Source organism: Heptranchias perlo, chromosome X (assembly GCF_035084215.1).
Source record: "Heptranchias perlo isolate sHepPer1 chromosome X, sHepPer1.hap1, whole genome shotgun sequence".
Classification (NCBI taxonomy): Eukaryota; Metazoa; Chordata; class Chondrichthyes; order Hexanchiformes; family Hexanchidae; genus Heptranchias; species Heptranchias perlo.
In genome coordinates, this window is record NC_090370.1 from 22,664,061 (window position 1) to 22,687,866 (window position 23,806).

A 23,806-nucleotide genomic window follows, 5' to 3' on the forward strand; every position below is an offset into this window, starting at 1 on the left:
GGACTTAGACTGGCAAAAAGAGAGATTCAAGAGTAACTTTCAAAGGGGAATTGGATTAAAATTTTGAAGGAAAGATTTACAGCGATATGTGGAAAGAACAGGGGAAAGGAACTAATTGGATAGCTCTTTCAAAGAGCCAGCACAGGTATCATGGGCCGAAAGGACTCCTGTGCTGTACCTAATATGATATTTAAGGGGAACGTACAAACCCTCCAGTGCTGAAGTCATTGCACAGAAACTCCGGTTAACCTTCACATTCACCAAATTCCGGAATTCATAGTCCAGCACATGATTAAATATTGGAACATCGGAACAGGAGTAGGCCATTCAGCCTCTCGAATCTGTCCTCCCATTTAATTAGATCATGGCTGCTCTGTACCTGAATTCTATTTACCTGCCCTTGATCCATTTCGCGTGATACGCTCACCTAAGAAAAGCTGCAGCTATCAGTCTTCAAAATTTCAGTTGAGCCAGAACTCACAACCTATTGGGGGAGGGAATTCCACATTTACAGTAAACTTTGTGCAAAAAAGTCCGTCCACATTTCACTCCTGAACGGCCTAAGGCCAATCTTAATATTTTGACCCTTGTTCTGGACTCGTCCATGACAGGAAATTCCTTCTCTGTATCTAATGAGTGTGAGGTATTATATTTTAGTAGGGATTGATCACAACAATCCGTCCCTCGGAATTATCACCACAATCTGTCCCTGGGATTGATCACAACAATCCGTCTCTCGGAATTATCACCACAATCTGTCCCTGGGATTGATCACAACAATCCGTCCCTCGGAATTATCATAGCAATCTGTCCCTGGGATTGATCACAACAATCCGTCCCTCGGAATTATCACCACAATCTGTCCTCAAACACTTCCTCTCTTCGGGCACTTCCATCCCGGGGAGGGGCTATTTATTACAGTCTGTGAACCCGCTCAAAATGAGGGAAATCCAAACTTTATACCGATCACAGCACGGAAATGGTCCTTTCCGGATTTAACAATGTAACTGGTTTATCTGCTGAATATTTACTGTGATAAATGTAACTGTGGAAAGTCAGTCCTCATTCCCCCAGTGACTGAGGTGATTGATGCCCAGCGATAGTTTAATTCGGCGGTTAAATGGTTAATGTCCTCACTTACAGAAACAGCCCCTCCTCAGCTCACTGACGAAACACTGGCTCTTGGCCCCAGGGTTGAAAGCGCAAACATCGGGAAATCGATGGGACTTTTAGCAATCAATGTTCCTGATGCAAATTTAACAAGTTATTTCTAACCAAGTATCTGTTTTACTGAACTTCCTTGGAACAAGAAGAGGAAACGTAAAATTTATAATCGACTTTGTTCACAGCTGTCGTGGCAGCGAATTGTCAACCCGGTTCGATTAGATTCCACCAGAAAGGCCGCTCCCTGTTCTGAAACAAATGAGGAATGTTTGCGTTGAAATCCATCCTGATGTCTGGCAGCAGCTTTCACAGGGAGCGGAGCTCTGAATCTCACAACATGCATCAGATCAAATTCCCAAGTTGTGAACTGCTAAAATAAAGCAAGGAACTTTTCCTCGATTGGTTGTAATGAAATCACAAGGATACAATTTGTAAAATCTTCACGGACATTGAGAGGCGGACAATCCTTGCGGGATCAAGGTCAGATTAATGTAGTGTCAATATGTTTGTGATCAACCTTTTCTGCCTCTTCCTCTTTTCTAAAGCCGACTTCCCGCGGTCAGATATGTTCCCCGGCGGAGGGAGCTCTCCATTCCTCGCGGATGGAACAATTCACTCATTGTTCGCTCAGACACTGACTGAAGGCCGGCTCTGTTACACCGGGAATTTCAGGGCTTATCCCTTCATGGACCCCACCAATCTCCCCACAGACACATTTTAAAGCGGTTACAGAACAGAAAGCAGGAACACAAAATCTGTAGATTTACACCATCTGAGTCCAGCGGTCCCTCCTCCCCATGTTAGAATTTGATATTCAGTAAACAGGGGTGGGAAACTGGCCTTTCTCACTGTATATGCATTTATTTATAACTTTGACACTGGCTCTTTTTACTCACTGAACCGTTTTCTGCCCGGTACACTTTTATTTAACTGATCAAAGACTGATCGAACACACAGTTCAGCTCAGTGAAGGGTTAACACATTCGCAATGTCCGATTATTGATCTCCGCCGCGTACCTGGAAAATCGGCCTATTATAATTACCAACAGGGAGGAGGGTCCATCAATAATCTTTATATAAAAAGTGACTACTGAAATTACCAACAGTGAGGAGTGTCCATCACTAATCTTTATATAAAAAGTAAATACTGAATTACGAACAGGTAGGAGGGTGCCATCAATAAAATGTAAATAAAAATTACTATTGAATTACAAACAGCAAGGAGGGTCTATCACAAATTTTTATATCAAAAGTTAATCCTGAAATTACCAACAGGTGGGAGGGTCCAGCACTAATCTTTAGATAAAAAGTAACGACTGAAATTCCCAACAGGTCGGACGGTCCATCACTAATCTTTATATAAAATGTAACTACTGAAATTACCAACAGGTCGGACGGTCCATCACTAATCTTTATATAAAAAGTGAAAAATGAAATTACCAACAGGTAGGAGGGCCCATCACTAATCTTTATATGAAAAGTAATTACTGAAATTACCAACAGGTAAAAGGGCAAATCACTAATCTTTATGTAAAACGTAACTACTGACTTCAAAAAAGGTAGGAGGGTCCATCACTAATCTTTATAAAAATGTTACAACTCAAATTACCAAAAAGGTAGGAGGGTCCATCACTAATCTTTATATAAAAGTAACAACTCAAATTACCAACAGGTCGGAGGGTCCATCATTAATCTTTATAAAAATGTAACAACTCAAATTACCAAAAAGGTACTTTGGTCCATCATTAAACTTTATATAAAAAGTAACCATTCATATTCCCAACAGATTGGTGGGTCCATCACTAAAATTTAAATAAAAAGGAACTACTTAAATTACCAAAAGGTAGGAGGGTCCATCACTAATCTTTATATAAAAAGTAACAACTGAATTACAAACAGGTAGGAGCGTCTAGCACTAATCATTACATAAAAAGTAACTACTGAAAATACCAACAGGGAGGATTGTCCATCACTAATCTTTATATGAAATGTAACCACTGAATTAGAAACAGGTAGGAGAGTCCATCACGAATCTTTATATAAAAAGTAATTACTGAAATTACCAACAGGGAGGCTTGTCCATCACTCATCTTTATAAAGAAAGTAACTACTGAATTACCAACAGGTAGAAGGGTCCATCACTCATCTTTATATATAAAGTAACTACTGAAATTACCAAGAGGGAGGAGTGTCCATCACTAATATTAACATAAAATGTAACTATTGAATTATCAACAGGTAGGAAGGTACAACAATATTTTTTTTACAAAAAGTAACTACAGAAAGTACAAACAGATAGGAGGGTCCATCACGAAACTTTATATGAAAAGTAATTACTGAAATTACAAACAGCTAGATGGATCCATCAGTAATCTTTATATAAAAAGTAACTCCTGAAATTGTCAAGAGGTAGGAGGGTCCATCACGAAACTTTATATGAAAAGTAATTACTGAAATTACCAACAGGTCGGAGGGTCCATCACTAATCTTTCTGTAAAAAGTAACTCCTGAAATTACCAACAGGTAGGAGGGTCCATCAGTAATCTTTATGTAAAAAGTAACTCCTGATTTTTTTTTTAAAAGTAACTACTGAATTGCAAACAGCAAGGAGGGTTCATCATTAATCTTTAAATAAAAAGTAACTACTGAAATTACCAAGAGGTAGAAGAGTCCATACAAATATTTATACAAAAAGTAATTACTGAAATTTCCAACAAGTTGCAGGGTCCATCACTAATCTTTTTTAAAAAGTAACTGCTGAAATTACCAACAAGTTGGACTGTGCATCACTAATCTTTATATAAAAGGTAACTACCGAATTACAAACAGATCGGAGGGACAATCGCTCTTTTTTTACGAAAAGTAACGACAGAAATTACCAACAGGTTGGAGTGTCCGTCACTAATCTTTATTTTAAAATAAACTAATGAAATTACCAACAGATGGGAGGGTCGAAAACTATTCTTTGTCTCAAAAGTAACTACCCAAATTACCACCAGGTATGTTGGGGCCATCACTAATCTTTATATAAAAAGTAACTACTGAAATTACCAATGGGGAGGAGTGTCCATCACTAATCTTCATATAAAAAGTAACTACACAAATTTCGAACCGGTAGGAGAGTCCACACTAATCTTTGTATAAAAAGTAACTACAGAAATTACCAACAGGCAAATGGGTCCATCACTAATCTTTATATAAAAAGTAACCATTCAAATCACCAACAGATTGGAGGGTCCATCAATATTTTTTTTTAAAGTAACTGCTGAATTGCAAACAGCGAGGAGGTTTCATCATTAATCTTTGAATAAAAAGTAACCACTGAAATTACCAAGAGGTAGGAGGGTCCATCACTAATCATTATATGAAAAGTAATTACAGAAATTACCAACAGGTAGGAGCATCCTTTCTTTCTCTCTCACACCCACTATTTCTCTGTCTGTAATATACGGACACTCACAGTCTCTCTGTCTGGCTCTCTTCCACCCTCCCCCTCCTCATTCTCCCTCTCCGTGTCTCCCTCCCTCGACACTGTGTCTCCCTCTTTCGTTCTTCAATCTCCCTTTCATTCTCCCCCTCTATTCTCCATCTCTCTCCCCCTCCACCTCTACTCTCCACCTCTCTCATTCACTAACTCTCTCCCTTTCTCTATATCTCACCTTCACTTTCACTCTTCCCCTTTACTCTTTCTCTTGGCCTCTGCCACTACACTCTGTGCCACTACACTCTGTGCCACTACACTCTGTGCCACGACAATCTCTGCCACTATATTCTCTGACCCATCCCCATCTCTCTGTCCCTCTTTCTCTGTCTCTGTCTCCCGCCCTCTGACCCATCCCCGTCTCACTCTCCCTATCTGTCCCTCCCTCTGTCTCTCTCCTTATACTCTCCAAATCAGTCCCTTTGTCTGCCTCTGACCCTCTCCCACTGACTTCCTCTGATTCGCTCTCATTCCCGGTCACTCATCCTCTACTCTCTTTCTCTCTCTCTTCCTTTCCCCGTCTCTCTGCCTCTACTCTTCTCTCTATGTCTCTACTCGCTCTCCCTCCCTATCTCCTTCCCTCTACACTCTTAGATTCATTCCCCTCTCTCCCTCTCCATCTTCCTTGTTTCTCTGTCTCCCCTGTTTCTCTCTCTTTATCAGTCTGTTTCTCCCTCTGACTGTCTTTTTTTCTCCCTCACGCCCACTATTTCTCTCTATTATTCTGACCCTTACGGTCTGTCTGTCTCTCTGTCGCTCTCCATGTACTCATTCTCCCTCTCTCTGTGTCTCTCTCCCTGTCTCACTCCCTCAAATTTGTCTCTCCTTCTCCACTCTCCTTCTATACTCTCCTTCTTAAGTCTCCGTCTCCACTCTCCTTCTCTGACCTATCCCCGTCTCTCTCTCTCTCTCTCGCTTCCTCCCTCCGCCCTTTGTCTGTCTGTCTGTCTGTCTGTTTCTCCCTCTGTTAAGAGAGTGAGGAGGACATAAAAAACCTACAAGGGGATAGAGACAGGCTGGGTGAGTGGGCGGAGATTTGGCAGATGCAATACAATATTGGAAAATGTGAGGTTATGCTCTTTGGCAGGAAAAAATCGGAGAGCAAGTTATTATCTTAATGGCGAGAAACTGGAACGTACTGCAGTACAAAGGGATCTGGGGGTCCTAGTGCAAGAAAATCAAAAAGTCAGTTTGCAGGTGCAGCAGGTGATCAAGAAGGCCAACGGAATGTTGGCGTTGATTGCTCGGGGGATGGAATATAAAAACAGGGAGGTATTGCTGCAGTTATATAAGGTATTGGTGAGACCGCACCTGGAATACTGCATACAGTTTTGGTCTCCATACTGAAGAAAATACATACTTGCTCTCGAGGCAGTACAAAGAAGGTTCACTCGGTTAATCAAGGGGATGAGGGGGTGGACATATGAGGAGAGGTTGAGTAGATTGGGACTCTACTCATTGGAGTTCAGAAGAATGAGAGGCGATCTTATTGAAACATATAAGATTGTGAAGGGGCTTGATCGGGTGGATGCGGTAAGGATGTTCCCAAAGATGGGTGAAACCAGAACGAGGGGGCATAATCTTAGAATAAGGGGCTGCTCTTTCAAAACTGAGATGAGGAGAAACTTCTTCACTCAGAGGGTGGTCGGTCTGTGGAATTTGCTGCCCCAGGAGGCTGTGGAAGCTACATCATTAAATAAATTCAAAACAGAAATGGACAGTTTCCCAGAAGTAAAGGGAATTAGGGGTGACGGCGAGCGGGCAGGAAATTGGACATGAATTTAGATTTGAGGTTAGGATCAGATCAGCCATGATCTTATTGAATGGCGGAGCAGGCTCGAGGGGCCGATTGGCCTACTCCTGCTCCTATTTCTGATGTTCTTATGTTCTTGTGTCTTTCATTCTTTCTCCCTCACCATCTCTGTGTCTCTAACTCTCTCTCTGTCTCTCTCTCCCGACTGATTCTCTGCCTCTCTATCACTGTCTCTCTGTCTCCCTCTCCATCTCTTTCTCTCCCCCCATCTCTGTCTCTCTCTCCGTCCTCCTCTCCGTTGCTCTTTCAGGCTCTCTCTCTTTCCATCAGTTATCTCTCCCTCCATCCCCGTCTCTCTCTCTCTGCCTTTCTCTCTTTCTGTCTCCCCTATTTCTCTCTATCTCTTGCTCTCTCCTCTCTGTTTGTCTCTCTCTTTGTCCCCTGTCTGTCTCTCTCGTTTACTTTCCCCAACTATCTGAATCTGTCTTTATTTTTCTCTCTCCCTCCCCCTTCCCATTTCTCACCCTTTTTTTGTCTGTGCATCTTTCTCTTGCCTCGTTCTCGATCTCTCTGCTCCATCACTGCTGGTGGTTGTGTTCGGTGATGACATTGACCAGGAACACAGGAACAGGAGTCGGCCATTCAGCCCCTCGAGCCTGTTCCGCCATTCAATGGGATCATGGCGGATCTCTGACCGAATTTCACATACCCACCTTAACCCCATAATCCCTGAATACAGGGTTAACAAAAATATATCAACCTCAGACTTAAAATTAACAATTGATCTCGCATTAACTGCTGTTTGCGGCAGAGTTCCGAACATCTACCACTCTTTGCGTGTAGAACTGTTCCCTAACTTCACTCCTGAAAGTTCTGGCTCTATTTTTTAGGCTATGACCCCGAGTCCTAGATTCCCCAACCAGTGGACGTAGTTTCTCTCCATCTACCCTCTCAGTTCCCGTTAATATTTTGAAAACTTCGATGCAATCACCCCTTCGTCTTCTAAATTCCAGAGAATACAACCCGAGTTTGTGTAATCTCTCGTCATAATTTAACCCTTGAAGGCCAGGTATCATTCTACTAAATAAAAGGTCCAAACTGAATTTTAACAGCTCGGTATTTTTTAATGACTGCCATACAAGTAAAGATTAACTTTTAAAAATGGGGACTCTCATATCATTCCTTATTTAATTAGTTTTTGGTGATTGAAAAATAATTAAAATTACAATATTATTTTTTAACTTTTCCCTTCTGTCTCTTTAATTTAATTCAATTATTTATTTGGCTTTTTATTATTATTGTTTTTATTTACAATGACATACAGAATGCTAACTTTAAAGGAATGAAGTCTGCTTGCTTGTTTGAGCAATGCAGACTGATTCTGTGGGCGGGACTCTCGTCCTTACCGATTTTGTGGTCGTGTCTTCTCCTCACACACCTTTCCAGCTGCGCAGCAAATCAAGTTGCTCAGAGGCTGGGTTGATAGTGCACAATTTTTGTAAAGTTCAAATTCAAGCAATTCATCGCCCCAGAGCCTACAGTAAGTATTTTTGTGAATTTAATTCGCAGGAGCTGTGGTGAGCGTTGCCTCGCCGCTCGCAGCGATTACTGGCCCAATGTCTTCTGCCGCTCTGCAAATTCCAAACCAGATCAATAAATTCCCCTCAGTTCCAAGAGCTTCAACTTTAGCTAACAGCCTCTTCTGAGGGACTTTATCGAATGCCTTTTGGAAGTCGATACTAACAACACCCATAGACAATCCCCGCTCCACCATTTTATTCACCTCTTCAAAACAAAATCCATGCTGGCTCTTACTGATCAGCTGAAAATGTTCAAGGTGTTCAGTCACTATCCTTAATTATAGACTCTGGTAATTTCTCGAAACCAGATGTTTGGCTAATTAGTCTACAATTCCCTGTTTTCCTTCTGTCACCTTTCTTAAATAGTGGAGTGACATGTGCAATTTTCTAATTTAGATAAATGTTCATGCACCGTTAGGACATTAACTAAATCTGGCTCATTACCCATTGTTAAATCTAATATGGCCTGCCCCCTTGTTGGCCCTCGGACTCATTGTTGCAGAAAGCTTTCCTGAACACACTCAAGAAATTAATTACCTTTCTGACATGAGCTCGTCTGTTTATCCTAATCTATATGTAAGTTGAAATCTATTCCCCATTAAAACCACTCAGCCTTTGCTACATGCTTGTCTAATCTCTGCATTTATACATTCTGCAACTTCACAGCTTCTACAAGGGGGCCCATGCACAACTCCCACGACAGTGTTAAATCATTTTCTATTTCCTAATTCTACCCATAAAGTTTTCACTGTCTGCTTACCTCTCGTTATATCCGCTCTTATCATTGAAGCAATTGCATCTTTAATCATTAAGGCTACTCCTCCCCATCCACCAGTTTCCCTATCCTTCCTTTCGACTTACAACCTGGTATATTCAGTTCCCAGTCCTGACCGTTGTGCAGCCATGCCTCAGTAATGGCTGCCATGTTGTACCCTGTAGGTTGAATTTGTGCCTGCATTTCATTCAATGTGTTCCTTATACTCCATGCGTTTGTTTGAAGGACGCTTATTTGGGCCACACACCCTATCCATATTGTAATATTGTATTTCTCACACATTCCTTATTTCTCTCTCCTGATTTAATTATTTTACATCTTTCAGTTTTCCCTTTACCTGACAATCACTCTACTCTCTTCCTTTTTGTTTTATTATTGTTATTCATATTACTTTTCCAACAAAGCCCTACCTCCCAATTGTAGCCTCCCAACGGTACATTTCCTTGCTGTCCCAGTACTGGTGCCAGTGTCCCATGAAATGGAACCCCTCCTTCCCACACCACTCCTTCAGCCACGTCTTCACCTCCGTTAATCTTCTCATCCCAACGACAATTTGCACGTGGCTCAGGAATAATCCAGAGATTATACCAATGAGAGACTTTTAAAAAAATCGCTCCTGTTACGCTCTGAACACGACCTGTCGTCTACTCTTTCCTATATGGTTGGTCATAACATGGGCCACAACGACTGGATCTTCCCCGTCCGTCTCGAATATCCTTTCAAGCCGGTTTGAGATTTCCCTCCCCCTGGCACCAGGTAGGCAACATTCTGTATGGGACTCTCGATCGTGCTTACAAAGGATGCTCTATCTCCCCATAATTGTACAGGGCATTGGTGAGGCCACACTTGGAGTACTGTGTACAGTTCTGGTCACCCTATTATAGAAAGGATATTATTAAACGAGAAAGAGTGCAGAAAAGATTTACTAGGATGCTACCGGGACTTGATGGTTTGACTTACAGGGAGAGGTTAGACAGACTGGGACTTTTTTCCCTGGAGAGTAGGAGGTTAAGGGGTGATCTTATCGAAGTCTATAAAATAATGAGGGGCATAGATAAGGTCGATAGTCAAAATCTTTTCCCAAAGGTAGGGGAGTCTATAACGAGGGGGCATAGATTTAACGTGAGAGGGGAGAGATACAAAAGGGTCCAGAGGGGCAATTTTTTCACTCAAAGGGTGGTGAGTGTCTGGAACGAGCTGCCAGAGGCAGTAGTAGAGGCGGGTACAATTTTGTCTTTTAAAAAGCATTTGGACAGTTACATGGGTAAGATGGGTATGGAGGGATATGGGCCAAGTGCAGGCAATTGGGACTAGCTTAGTGGTATAAACTGGGCGACATGGACATGTTGGGCCGAAGGGCCTGTTTCCATGTTGTAACTTCTATGATTCTATGATTCTATAATTATTGAATTCCCTACAACTACCAGGTAACACTCCTCCTCCTCCTCCTTTTGGACAGCCTCCTGCTCCAGGGTACCACAGGTAGCAGGTAAATTGTACCTGTTGGATAGGATCAGATTCCGTGGATCTTCGTCCTTTTGCTCACATGGGTTCCACTTACTCTGTATACTATCAGTCACACCAAACCCATTCTGATCTTGTACCTCTCCACGAGGTGTGACCGAGGTCTGGAACAAATTGTCCAGACACTTCTCCACCTCCCTTCTGTGTGTCATGTCTCCAGCTCAAAGATTCTAAGCTGTCGAGATTCGAGGCGGAAACATCTACTGCAGATTTCTTCGCTCGGGATATTCTCGCTGTCCACAAACTCCCACATACTGCAGTCCAGACACACAACCTGCTCTGCCCTATCTTAGTCGACATTTATTTGAGGATAATGACTTTTTAGTCTGTTTTCTTTCGCTTTTAAAAACATTATTAGCAACACCTTCCCCCTCTACACCTAATTCCCACTCTCACCAAATTCTCAAGTTTGCATTTTTTTCAAGATCCATCCATATTCGCGATGGGCTCTTTGCTTCAGTCGATAATATTCTAATTTATATACATTGTGAAAACTGCAGTTACAACGGCTCAATCAGCTTCCAACTCACAGTAATTAGCCCCTATTCTGAAAATCACTTACAGCTGATTGACTGTTAACTGGTAACTGCCACTGACTTGCAGTTGCTGTCAACCATTAACGAATTGAAGTTTCATTTCAAGTTTTAAAGATCGAAGTTAAATTTAATCTGTGATCTCCTCTCTCAGTGTCTGGAATGGGATCTCCTCCAGCAGTGTCTGGACTGTGATCTCTCTCAGTGTCTGGACTGTGATCTCTCTCAGTGTCTGGACTGTGATCCTCTCTCTCAGTGTCTGGACTGTGATTTCATCTCTCAGTGTCTGGATGGTGATCTCCTCTCTCAGTGTCTGGACTGTGATCTCTCTTAGTGTCTGGACTGTGATCCCCTCTCTCAATGTCTGGACTGTGATCTCCTCCCTCAGTGTCTGGACTGTGATCTCATCTCTCAGTGTTTGAACTGTGATCTCATCTCTTAGTGTTTGAACTGTGATCTCATCTCTTAGTGCCTGGACTGTGATCTCCTCTCTCTCTGTCTGCACTGTGATCTCCTCTCTCTGTTTCTGGACTGTGATCTCCTCTCTCATTGTGATCTCCTCTCTCACTGTCTGGACTGTGATCTCCTCCCTCAGTGTCTGGACTGTGATCTCATCTCTCAGTGTTTGAACTGTGATCTCATCTCTTAGTGCCTGGACTGTGATCTCCTCTCTCTCTGTCTGCACTGTGATCTCCTCTCTCTGTTTCTGGACTGTGATCTCCTCTCTCATTGTGATCTCCTCTCTCACTGTCTGGATTGTGATCTCCTCCCTCAGTGCCTAGACTGTGATCGCATCTCTCAGTGTCTGGACTGTGATCTCCTCTTTCAGTTGCAGGACTGCCATCTCCTCTCTCAGTGTCTGGAGTGCCATCTCCTCTCTCAGTGTCTGGACTGCCATCTCCTCTCTTAGTGTCTGGAATTTGATATCCCCTCAGTTTCTGGACTTTGTTCACCATTCTCAGTATCTGGACTGTGATCTCCTCTCAGTCTTTCGACTGTGATCACCTCTCTCCGTGCCTGGACTGTGATCTCATTTCTCAGTTTCTAGACTGTGACCTCATCTCTCAATGTTTGGACTACCATCGACTCTCTCTGTGTCTGGACTGTGATCACCTCGGTCAGTGTCTGGACTGTAATCTCTCGCAGTGTCTGGACTGTAATCTCTCGCAGTGTCTGGACTGTGATCTCCTCTCTCACTGTCTGAACTGTGAATTCCTCTCCGTGTCAGGACTGTGATCTCCTCTCTCACTGTCTTGAATTTGATCTCTTCTCCCTCGGTGTCTGGACTGTGATCCTCTCTCTCACTGTCAGGGCTATGATCTCTGTGTCGGGACTGTGATGTCCTGTCAGTCTTTCGACTGTGATCACCTCTCTGTGTCTGGACTGTGATCTCATCACTCAGTGTCTGGGCTACGATCAACTCTATCTGTGTCTGGACTGTTATCTCCTCTCTCAGTGTCTGGACTGTGATCTCATCTCTCAGTGTCTGGACTATGATCTCATCTCCCAGTGTCTGGACTACCATCTACTCTCTCAGTGTCTGAACTGTGATCTCCTCCGTCAGTGTCAGGACTGTGACCTCTCTCAGTGTCTGGACTGCGATCTCCTCTCAGTCTTTCGATTGTGATCACCTCTCTCAGTGTCTGGACTGTGCTCTCATCTCTCAGTGTCTGGACTGTGATCTCATCTCTCAGTGTCTGGACTGTGATCTTATCTTATCAGTGCCTGGACTGTGAATTCCTCTCACTGTTTGGACTGTGATCTCTCCTGTCACTGTCTGAACTGTGAATTCCTCTTCGTGCCAGGACCGTGATCTCCTCTCTCTCAGTGTCTGGACTGTGACCTCCTCTGTCAGTGTCTGGACTGTGATCTGTTCTTTAAGTGTCTGGGTGTGTGCTCCTCTCTCTCTGTCTGGACTGTGATCTCCACTCTGTTTCTGGTCTACGATGAACTCTTTCGGTGGCTGCATTTTGGTGGGGCCTGGGAATGATGGCCCCCATGATACAAGAGTCACACTTACCTGTGAAGGAACTGCTCGAGTGCCCGAACACCAGTGAGAGACAGAACCTTCCGGAGTGAACAGAAAGAGTTTTGAAATAATACGTCTGAACAATGTAAACACTGTCACGGACTTAATACTTTGGAATGTGAGGCATGCAATGTACAAACCAACTCAGTTTAAACTCTTCCTCGGACAGGTACAGAATGGGTTAGAGAGAGAGTAAAGCTTCCAGGGCAGCTGCAATAGGGTTAGATACAGAATAATGCTCCATGTGCACTGTCTCTTCAAACACTGCCAGTGCAGGTGCAGTACAGGTTTGGTACAGACTAAAGCTCCACTTACACAATATCCCCAAATACTCCCAGGGAAGGTGGGGCACGGTTTAGATACAGAGTAAAGCTCCCTCTGCACTGTCCCGTGCTCTGTGTATGGGTCTGAGTCCCGCACCGAGATCTACTAATAGAGGCCGGGATGGGGCCTCGACCTTTCCCAGAGATCACTGCCTCCCCCCATTCTCAGTCATTCCCCCTCTCTGTAATGCTGGGATCCAGTTTCTCAGTCCCACAGGTGTTGAGATATAAATTGCTCTTTTTTGTCCCTGTTTATTTTGTTAATCGACTTTTTCTTCCTGCAAAAAATCCATTAAAGCAGCAACAAGTGACCAGTGTTTCTCTGCTATTAGTGGCGATGAGACCTGACGTCACACCTCATTGTGAACACATTCCAAAGGGCCGACAGTTCACACGCATTTCCAAAATATATCATCTGTCTCTATTTACTGATCCCTCCTCTCTCTCTCTCGATTTTCTGTTCCACAAACCCTATCTCTTTCTCTATCTCTCTCTCTCTTTCTGTGTCTCTCTCCCACTCTCTCTGTCCCTGTACTCTCTCTATCTCCCTCGACTCTATCTCTCTCTCTCTTTGTCTTACCCTCTACATAGGCTGTACAGCACAAAATCAGGCCATTCGTCCCAACAGGTCTATGCAGGTGTTTATGCTCCACACGATCCTCCTCCCACCCTTCTTCACCTCACCCTATCACCATGTCCTTATATTCATTTATCCCTCGTGTGTTTATCTTGCTTCCCCTTAAATACATCTTTGCCAGTCGCTTCAACTACTTCATGTGGAAGCGAGTTCCACATTCTCACCACTCTCTGGGTCAAGGAGTATCTCCCGAATTCCCGATTGGATTCATTATTAACTATCTTCGGTTTATGACACTTAGTTCTGCTCTCGCCCGCAAGTGAAAACATTTCTCTTTTTCTACCCTATCAAAGGCTTCATTATTTCTTAAGATTTCCACCAGGTCACTCATCAGTCTTCTCTTTTCTAGAGAAAAGAGCCTCTGCCTGTTCTCTCTTTCCTGATGGGTACAACCTCTCAGCTCCATGATAATGTTTCAGCAAACTGTCCTGGATGCACTCTAGAAATGGCCCAGTCTATGTGAAAAATTAAATCTCCCTTCATAACTGCTCTGCCTTTGCTACAGGCTCCTGTGATCTCCGTATTTCTGTGTGGGGTCAATACTTTCTGTTTGAAGTATTTGTTTCATTAATTGAATTTCTTTCATGCCACAGTTCACCTCAGTGGGTCGTGATCTCCAGTTTGACCGAGCCGTCTACAGGATCAGGCTCCAAACAGCAACTTGATTCTATGATACGGGACTGACAGCACATCTCTTCTAAATAGATACAGAATGATTCAGGAATGACAGCACAGCACTTGTAAACAGGGACAGAATAATCCGGTATTGACTGCACATCCCTTTTAAACAGGGACAGAATGTCCCGCGACTGAAACTACAATCCTTTTAAACAGTCACAGCCACGAAATGATAAGGGACTGACAACACACCCCTTTTAAACAGGCACATGATGATCCGGGACTGACAGCACACCCCTATTACACAGCTACAGAATGATCCGGGACTCACAGCACACCCCGATTAAACAGACACACCCCTTTTAAACAGAAACAGAATAATCCGGGATTGATAGCACCAACGTTAAAAGGCAAACGGTGTATTAGACTTTATTGCAAGGGGGTTGGAGTGTAAGAGTAAGGAGGGCTTGCTGCAATTATATGGTGCTCTGGTGAGACCACATCTGGAGTCCTGTGTACAGTTTTGTTCTCCATACCGAAGGAATGATAAACTTGCCTGAAAGAGGCTGCAATGAAGGTTGACTGGATTGATTCCTGCTCCCCAGAGGTTTCTCTATGTAGAGTAATGCGCTGAGCAGAATAGCACGTATTGCGTGTTATTTATTCAAAAAATTCCGATCAATGTAGAAAATGTCCAAACAGATTCAGTTCCAGAGATAAGCTGACACAAATAAGGAAAAAGAAGGCCCTGAAGATTTACAGAGAGAAGCAAATTCGAGGCATGGGAATTCATGGATAAAAAGAGGGCGGATATGTCACTTGAAGGTGGAAGGTAATAAAATGTATTGAGGAATGGGGGCTAAGTGCGATGTGGAGGCAGAGGTGTAATAGAAGTTAGAACCAAAAGCAGACTTCCCTCCAGAGTAACAGCGAAATCATGCAGGACTCCAGGCCACTTGTGGGCCTTGCACATCCTGAGCAGCTCTTTGGAGAACTAGGGGTCCAGCAGCTGTGATCAGCCCATGCAATGTGTTCAGAGTATAGGCTGGGCTCAGTGTGAAAGTGTTTGTGTTTGGGACAGTCCTGTTACATCAGGGATCTTAAATTAGAAGGAAGACACGGACAGAGAGAGAGCGCGAGAGAGGTGGGGGAGGAGTGGCAGAGAGACACGAAGCAATGAAAGAGGGAAATAAGAGAGACAGACAGAGAGAGGGAGGGATAGGCAGAGAGAGAGAGACTTAGAGAGACAAGAGAGTGTGGGAAAGAGAGAATGAGGCAGGTGGAGAAATTGGGGAGAGAGAGGATAGCTGCAGAGAAGGCGAGGGAGAGAATGATGCAACGAGCAGAGAGAAGGGCGATATAAATGGAATGAGGGGGAAAGAGAGTGAGGCAAAAAGAGGGACCGAGAGACAGAGATGAGAGAAAGGCAGAAAGTGTGAGAGAGACAACAAGACAGAGAGAAATAAGAGATAATGTAGAGAGAGTGAGAGAAAGGAAAGGGAGACAGAGCAAAGGTGAATGAAAGAGCGAGGCGGGGAGTGACAGAGCCAGGGAGAAATAAACAGAAGCAGAGAGATGAGAGGCAGAAAGAGATGAAACATGGAGAGAGATAAAATGAGTCAAAGAGCAAAAGAGTGAGAGCAAACTGGACAGAGAGATTCAGGCAGAGGCAGAGAGAGAGACGGAAGGCGGAACATATTTTAACCCTGCTTCCCAATCGAATTATGTTCAGTTAGTACTTGTTTTGAATCAGTTACTGATGACAGAGCAGGTTGATCCAGCAGTCCCGAGTTATACTGTCAGCTTCATATGTGTCTCTGGTCAATCTCCGTCTACTATGTCCCATCAAACATAGAAACATAGAAAATAGGAGCACGAGTAGGCCATTCGGCCCTTTGGGCCTGCTCCGCCATTCAAAATGATCCTGGCTGACCGTCTAACTCAGTATCCTGTTCCAGCTTTTTCCCCATATCGCTCGATCCCTTTAGCATTGCGAAATACATCTATCTCTTTCTTGAACACATCGAATGACTTGGCCTCCAGTGCCTTCTGTGGTAGACAATTCTACAGGTTCACCACCTTCTGAGTGAAGACATTTTTCCTCATCTCGGTTCTAAATGGCATACCCCGTATCCTGAGACTGTGACCCCTGGACTCCTCAGCCATCGGGAACATCCTCACTACATCAAGTCTGTCTAGTTATATGTTTCGATGAGATCACCTCTCATTCTTCTGAACTCTCGTGAATATCGGCCCAGTCGACCCAATCTCTCCTCATACGTCGGTCCTGACATCACAAGAATCAGTCTGGTAAACCTTCGTCGCACTTCCTCCATGGCAAGGACATCCTTCCTCAAATAAGGAGACCAAAATTGCACACAATGCTCCAGATGTGGTCTCACCAAGGCCCTGTATAACTGCTTTAAGACATCCCTGATCATGTACTCAAATCCTCTTGCAATGAAAGCCAACATACCATTCGCCTTCCCAACTGCTTGCTGCACCTGAATGCTCGCTTTCAGCGACTGGTGTTCAAGGACACGCAGGCCTCGTTGCACCTCCCCTTTTCCCAATCTATCACCATTCAGATAATAATATTCCTTTCTCTTTTTACAATCAAAGCGGATAACCTCACATTTATCCACGTTATACTGCATTTGCCATGTTCTTGCCCACTCACCCAACTTGTCTAAATCACATTGCAGCCTCTTTGCTTCCTACTCGCAGCTCACATTCCACCCCAGCTTTGTGTCGTCTGCAAACTTGGAAATGTTACATTTAGTTCCCTCATCCAAATCATTGATATATATTGTAATCAGCTGGGGCCCAAGCACTGATCCCTGCGGTACCCGACTAGTCACCGCCTTGCAACCCGAAAAAGACCCGTTTATTCCTACTCTCTGTTTCCTGTCTGTCAGCCATTTCTCAATCCATGCCAGTATATTCCCCCCAATCCCATGTGCTTTAATTTTGCACACTAACCTCTTGTGTGGGACCATATCAAAAACCTTCTGAAAATCCAAATACACCACATCCAATGGTTCTCCCCAATATATTCTATTAGTCACATCCTCAAAAAACTCCAGTTGATTTGTTAGGCATGATTTTTCTTTCATAAACCCATGCTGACTTTGTCCAATCCCGTTAATGCCCTCCAAGTGTTCTGTTATCAAATATTTTATAATGGACTCTAGCATTTTCCCCACTACTGATGTTAGGCTAACTGGCCTGTAATTCCCTATTTTTTCTCTCCCTCCTTTGTAAGTAGTGGGGTTGCATTTTCCACCCTCCAATCTGTAGGAACTGTTCCAGAGTCTATAGAATTTTGGAATATGATCACCAATGCATCTATTATTTCCTGGGCTACTTCCTTTAGTACACTGGGATGCAGATGATCAGGCCTTCGGCGTTTGTCAGCCTTCAGCCCCATTAATTTCCCCAGCACATTTTTTTTACTAATACTGGTTTCGTTCAGTTCGTCTCTCTCACTAGACCCTTGGTTCCCTAACATTTCTGGCAGGTTATTTGTCTCCTCCTTTGTGAAGACAGAACCAAAGTATGTGTTTGATTGTTCTGCCATTTCTTTGTTCTCCATTATAAAAGCCCCCATTTATAACTGTAAGGGACCTACATTTGTCTTACATTTGTCTACATGGTTTAGATATAGTGTGAAGCTACCACCACACAATGTCTTCAAACTCTCCCAGTGAAGGTACAGCACGGGTGAGATAGAGACTAAAGTCCCGCTACATTATGGCAAAACTCTCTCTACACTGTCCCATCAAACACTCCCAGGGCAAGTACAGCACTGGTTAGATACAGAGCAAAGCTCCCTCTAAACTGTCCGATCAAACACTCCCAGGTCAGGTACAGCATGAGTTAAATAACGAGAAAAGCTCCCTCGACACTGTCCCATGAAACACTCCCAGGGCAGGTACATCTCGGGTTAGATACAGAGTAAAGCTCCCTCTATACTGTCTCATCAAATAATCCCAGGGCAGGTACAGCACGGGATAGATACAGAGTAAAGCTCCTTCTTCACTGAACGATAAAATAATCTGATGGGCCTGATGCAAATTAAGTCTCCTTCAATTCTGCCTGAGCAAACCCGTTCAAGTGAGATATTTTGAACCTCGAACGGTCAGACTGCTGACAATCTGGGGCACCTGTCTTATTTCAGTACCTTTCTGAATATGTTATCAGGCACTTTCAGAGATTCCCTGCTGTGGTCTCCTCTTCCCATTACCTGCGATTCCCACATCTTCTCCAGCCTCACTATACCCCTGAACACCCCATCCTCGGAGACAATAATCCAAAAGAGAAACAAGACACGGATATGAATCTGTAATCAGTGCAGTGAGTTTTATTTCTGAGTACAGCCCATTATTCAGACAGCAGTAATAAAGGGTCAGGGGGTTATTGGACCTCTACAATCAAACAGATCCATCTTCCCGTGAACAAAGGTTTCATTCCGTGAGAACTTGGAGAGCTCGGGCTGGTGAGAATCCATCACTGGATCTTTCACTCGTTCGGTCCACAACATTGGAACCCATCCTGGCACAATATCGGCAGTGTCTCCTCGTTTGTGTTACAAGATCCCTCACGACACACTGCTCCAAGCCAGCTGCAGTTGGTAAACAATGAGGATGATTGTAAGTGTCTTCAGGAGGACAGACACAGGCTGGTGAAATGAGTAGACCCATGATAGAGCAATTTAACGCAGAGAAGCGAGGTGCTACATTTGCTGGAAGAATGAGGAGAGGCAATATAAATTAAATAGTACAATTGTAAAGGGCGTGCAGGAACAGAGAGATCTGGGGGTATATGTGCATACATCTTTGAAATTGGCAGGACAAGTTGAGAACGCTGTAAAAATATATGGGATTCAGGGCTTTCTTAATTGAGGAATAGAGTAAAAATGCAAGAAATTCATTCTAACCCTTTGTAAAACATTGGTTAGGCCTCAACTGGAGTATCGTGTTCAATTCTGGGCACCAATCCTTTGGAAGAATGACAAGGCCTTAGAGAAGGTGCAGAAGAGATTTACTAAAATGGTGCCAGAGTTGAGGGACTTCAATTATGTGGAGAAACTGGAGAATCTGCGTTGTTCTCCTTGGAATAGAGAAGGTTAAGTGGAGATTTGACGGAGGTGTTCAAAATCATGAACGGTTTTGACAGAGTAAATAAGGAGAATTTGTTTGCAGTGGGAAACGGGTCGGTAACCAAAGGACACAGATTAAAGGTGATCGACAAAAGAGCCAGAGGTGTCATGAGGAAACATTTATTTCACAGCGAGTTGCAATGATCTCGAATGCACTGCCTCAAAGGTTGGTCGAAGCAGATTCAACAGTGACTTTGATAAAGGAATTGGATAAACACTTCAAGGGAAAAAATACAAGGCTATGAGGAAAGAGCAGGGGAATGGGACTAATTGGATAGGTCTTTCACAGAGCCGGCACAGGCACGAAACAGCTCTCACCTTTGCAAAAATGTGTAACATAGGCCTGAAACATCTCTAATGTATAGAACAATGTGTAATATAGGCCTGAAACATCTCTAATGTATAGAATAATGTGTAAAATAGGCCTGAAACATCTCTAATGTATAGAATAATGTGTAAAATAGGCCTGAAACATCTCTAATATAGAGAACAATGTGTAACATAGGCCTGAAACATCTCTAATGTATACAACAATGTGTAAAATAGGCCTGAAACATCTCTAATGTATAGAACAATGTGTAACATAGGCCTGAAACATCTCGAATGTATAGAACAATGTGTAAAATAGGCCTGAAACATCTCTAATGTATAGAACAATGTGTAACATCGGCCTGAAACATCTCTAATGTATAGAACAATGTGTAAAATAGGCCTGAAACATCTCTAATGCATAGAACAATGTGTAACATAGGCCTGAAACATCTCTAATATATACAACAATGTGTAACATAGGCCTGAAAGATCTCTAATATTTTCAACAATGTGTAACATAGGCCTGAAACATCTCTAATGTATACAACAATGTGCAGCACAGGCCTGAATCATCTCTAATGTATACAACAATGTGTGACATAGGCCTGAAACATCTGTAATGTATACAATACTGTGTAACATATGCCTGAAACATCTCTAATAAATTCAAAAATCTGTAACTTAGGCCTAGAACATCTATCATGTTACATCAATGTATAAAAAAGGCCTGAAACATCTCTAATCTCAATAACAATGTGTTACCGAAGCGAGACAAATCTTTATTCTGTGCAACAATGTAATAATAGCTGTGAAGCAAATCTAATCCCAACAATAGTGTACGTCATAGGCCCGGAAATTCTCTAATATTTGCACAATATATAAAATAGACCTGAAAATTTTCTAATCTCCACAACAAATTGTAACTTAAGCCTTTATCTTTAATTGTTGCCAAAATGTGCAGCATTGGCCGGAAACATCAGTCATCTTTGCAACAATGTACACCATAAGCCTGAAACACCTGTAATGTCTACAACAATGTTTACCAAGGGACTGAATCATCTGCAGTTGCTACAACAATGTCTAACATAGGACTAAAACATCTCTAATCTCTAAAACAACGTGTAACATAGGCCTAAAACATTGCTCATCTCTGCAGCAATTTATTACCAAGGGATGAAACATCACCAATCTGTACAACAATTTGTAACATAGGCTTGACACATCTGTAATTTTTGCCAAATGTGCATCATAAGCATGAAACATCGGTAATCTTTGCAACAATGTATAACATGCACCTGGGACACCTGTCACCTCGACAACAATGTGTAAACTTTTTACTGAGGTATATGCAATCACAGTAACAACGTGTAACACTGTCCTGAATCATCACTAAATTCTGAAACATCTATAATCTCTACAAAAGTGTGAAACATGCGCCTCGGAATGCTCTAATCTCTACAACAAGGAGCAGCATCATTCTTAAACATCGTTAATCTCGACCACAATGTATAACATAGGCCTGAAACGTCTCTAATCTTTGGATCAATATGTAACATAGGCCTGAAACTTCTCTAATCTTTGGATCATTGTGTAACACAGGCCTGAAATATTGCAATTAACTGCAAAAAAATTACACGACTGTAGGACGAACGAGGAGAGGCAATAGAAACTAAAGGGTACAATTGTAAATGGGGTGCAGGAACAGAGAGACCTGGGTGTATATGTGCTAGGTTGTTGAAGGTGGCAAGGCAGGTTGGGTAAGCAGTTAAAAAAGCATTTTGGATCCTCGGCTTTATAAATAGTTGCATAGAGTGCAGAAGCAAGGAGGATATTATGAAATTCTGAATCTTTAAAAAAACACTGGTTCGGCAACAGCTGGAACATTGTTTCAAATTCTGGGCACCGTACTTTAGGAAGGATGTGAAGGCCTAAGAAAGGGGAGGAAAAGATTTATTAAATGGTTCCAGGGATGAGGGACTTCAGTTATGCGGATAAACTGGAGAAGCTCGGGTTGTTCTCCTTGGAGCAGAGAAGTTTGAGAGGAGATTTCATAGATGTGTACAAAATCATGAGGTGTCCAGACAGAGTATATAGAGAGAAACTCTGCCCATTGCGGAAAGATCGAGAACCAGAGGACACAGATTGGAGATGACTGGCAAAGGAACCAAAGGTGACATGAACACAATGTTTTTATGCAGCGAGTGTTTATGATCTGGAATGCACTGCCTGAAAGGGTGGTGGAGGCAGATTCAATTTTGTTTTTTTTTTATTCGTTCAAGCTTGTTGAGGAAACAGTCCTGCTCCTCCTTACTTGCTGAGCCGCGCCTTCTCGCTTCCTCTTCCGCAGTACAAGGTAATGAAAACCCCAGCCCCCAAGGGTTAAAAATAATAAAGCGTCCAAAATGGACGCTCACAGCTTCTTTGAAAGCTTTCACTGACCCACGCACCACCCGAGAGTGGATTGGTCGCCCGTCCCTCGGCCCACCTCCGTCAAACCGGAAGTGGCTGGGTTGGAGGCTGGTTTTCGTTTTTCACTATGTTTTCCTTCCCGCCAGCCCCCACCCAACCTGCTTGGAGGGAAAAACTTCACCCCCAAATGTCTATCTTAGACAAACACCATGACGGAAGTTATATACTGATGGTTGGTCCAGCTTGCCGGGAAGATTCCGGGTATTTTGATGGATAACGGTGTTGTGTAACGTGGCTTTCCCTCGTAGTCATCTGCTTCACAGGCAATCTATAAACCTGTGAGGTAGCGAGTGGTCATGGTGATTCCAGGTGAGGAGGTGCTGCCAGGAAGTGAAAGGTGAGGTTGGAGCAGTCGTGGTGGGCCTGTTTCTCTCCCCACTCAACTTCTGCCCAGCTTTTAAAGATCTTTTCAACTCAGAACCACACCTTTTGAACGGTGATTTGTCAACAATAGGTTCCTACAAATACAACACACGATTGATTGGCACTTCACTTGTTTTGTCTCAGTGTCCACAACATAAACAAATTAAGTCGGCAGGTGTTCAAAGCACCTCCAGCCGTCCTGGAATCGTTTTTATTGCTGTGGTGATCTATCCTCTGTTCAGTGATCTTTTACAATGGGTCATTAACAATCCTTTTAACAGTCATTCCACCTTTTAATAGTCTTTTTCCTTCAGACATGCTGAAGTCGATTCAATATCAGGCTTTCGTTTATCAGGTGAATTTTTACGACACAGAGCAGCTGGAAAACTCCTACAGTAAATAATGGTCAGGGTGAGGTACACAAGACTGAGTGGCTTTTATTGTGCAGCCTCCAGGCATCACCTTTCGAACTGGCAAAATAAATCCAAAAGCGTGTTTACCCCAGAACGAACATGAACTGTCTGGCCTGCTTCATCTGCTGCTGTTCTTCTCGTCAGCACTCTCACACACTCCAGGCTGATTACACAGTGTGTTTGGTTATTTAATGCTTTCTGTGTTCTAATTTCACTCCGATCTCCACTCTCCTGTAACTTTGTGTGTGTTGTCCATCCTTCACTGTGTCTGTTCTCTGTTTGTATCGTTTATCTCTGTTTATTTTCCCTGTGTTTTTCGATCTTGTTGTTTCCACTTCTACTTCAATTTCTGTCTCTCTGTCGCTGTTTATGTCTCCACCATTTTCAACCTGTTATTCTTGCCTTTTTTTTATTTGTGCCTCTCTCTGTGTCTGCATGTCGCTGCCTGTCTTCACTCTCTGCCTTCTCTGTCCTTTTTTACATCTGCCACCCCGTCCCTCTCTCTCCTTGTCTCTCTCTGTCTCTGACTTCTTCCGTCTTTTTGTCTTTTCCAGGTCTTCTGCTTCACGCCACGTAAGAGGAGGCGAGAAGGCCTGGCTCAGCAGTTCAGTGCCTTTATTGCACAGCTGGTGGGCCAGGAGGAGCAGGAGTGTTGCCTCCAGGCTCAACAA

General features: G+C 43.2%; 1 long non-coding RNA gene across 1 annotated transcript; it reads left to right on the forward strand.

The window, feature by feature from the left end:
* Positions 1-1,175: 1,175 nt before the first annotated feature.
* On the forward strand, positions 1,176-20,542 carry LOC137307060 (uncharacterized). The gene is made up of 3 exons (XR_010959013.1): positions 1,176-1,644; positions 14,393-14,562; positions 19,378-20,542. It is a non-coding gene; the product is annotated as an uncharacterized lncRNA (long non-coding RNA).
* The last annotated feature ends 3,264 nt before the right edge of the window (positions 20,543-23,806 follow it).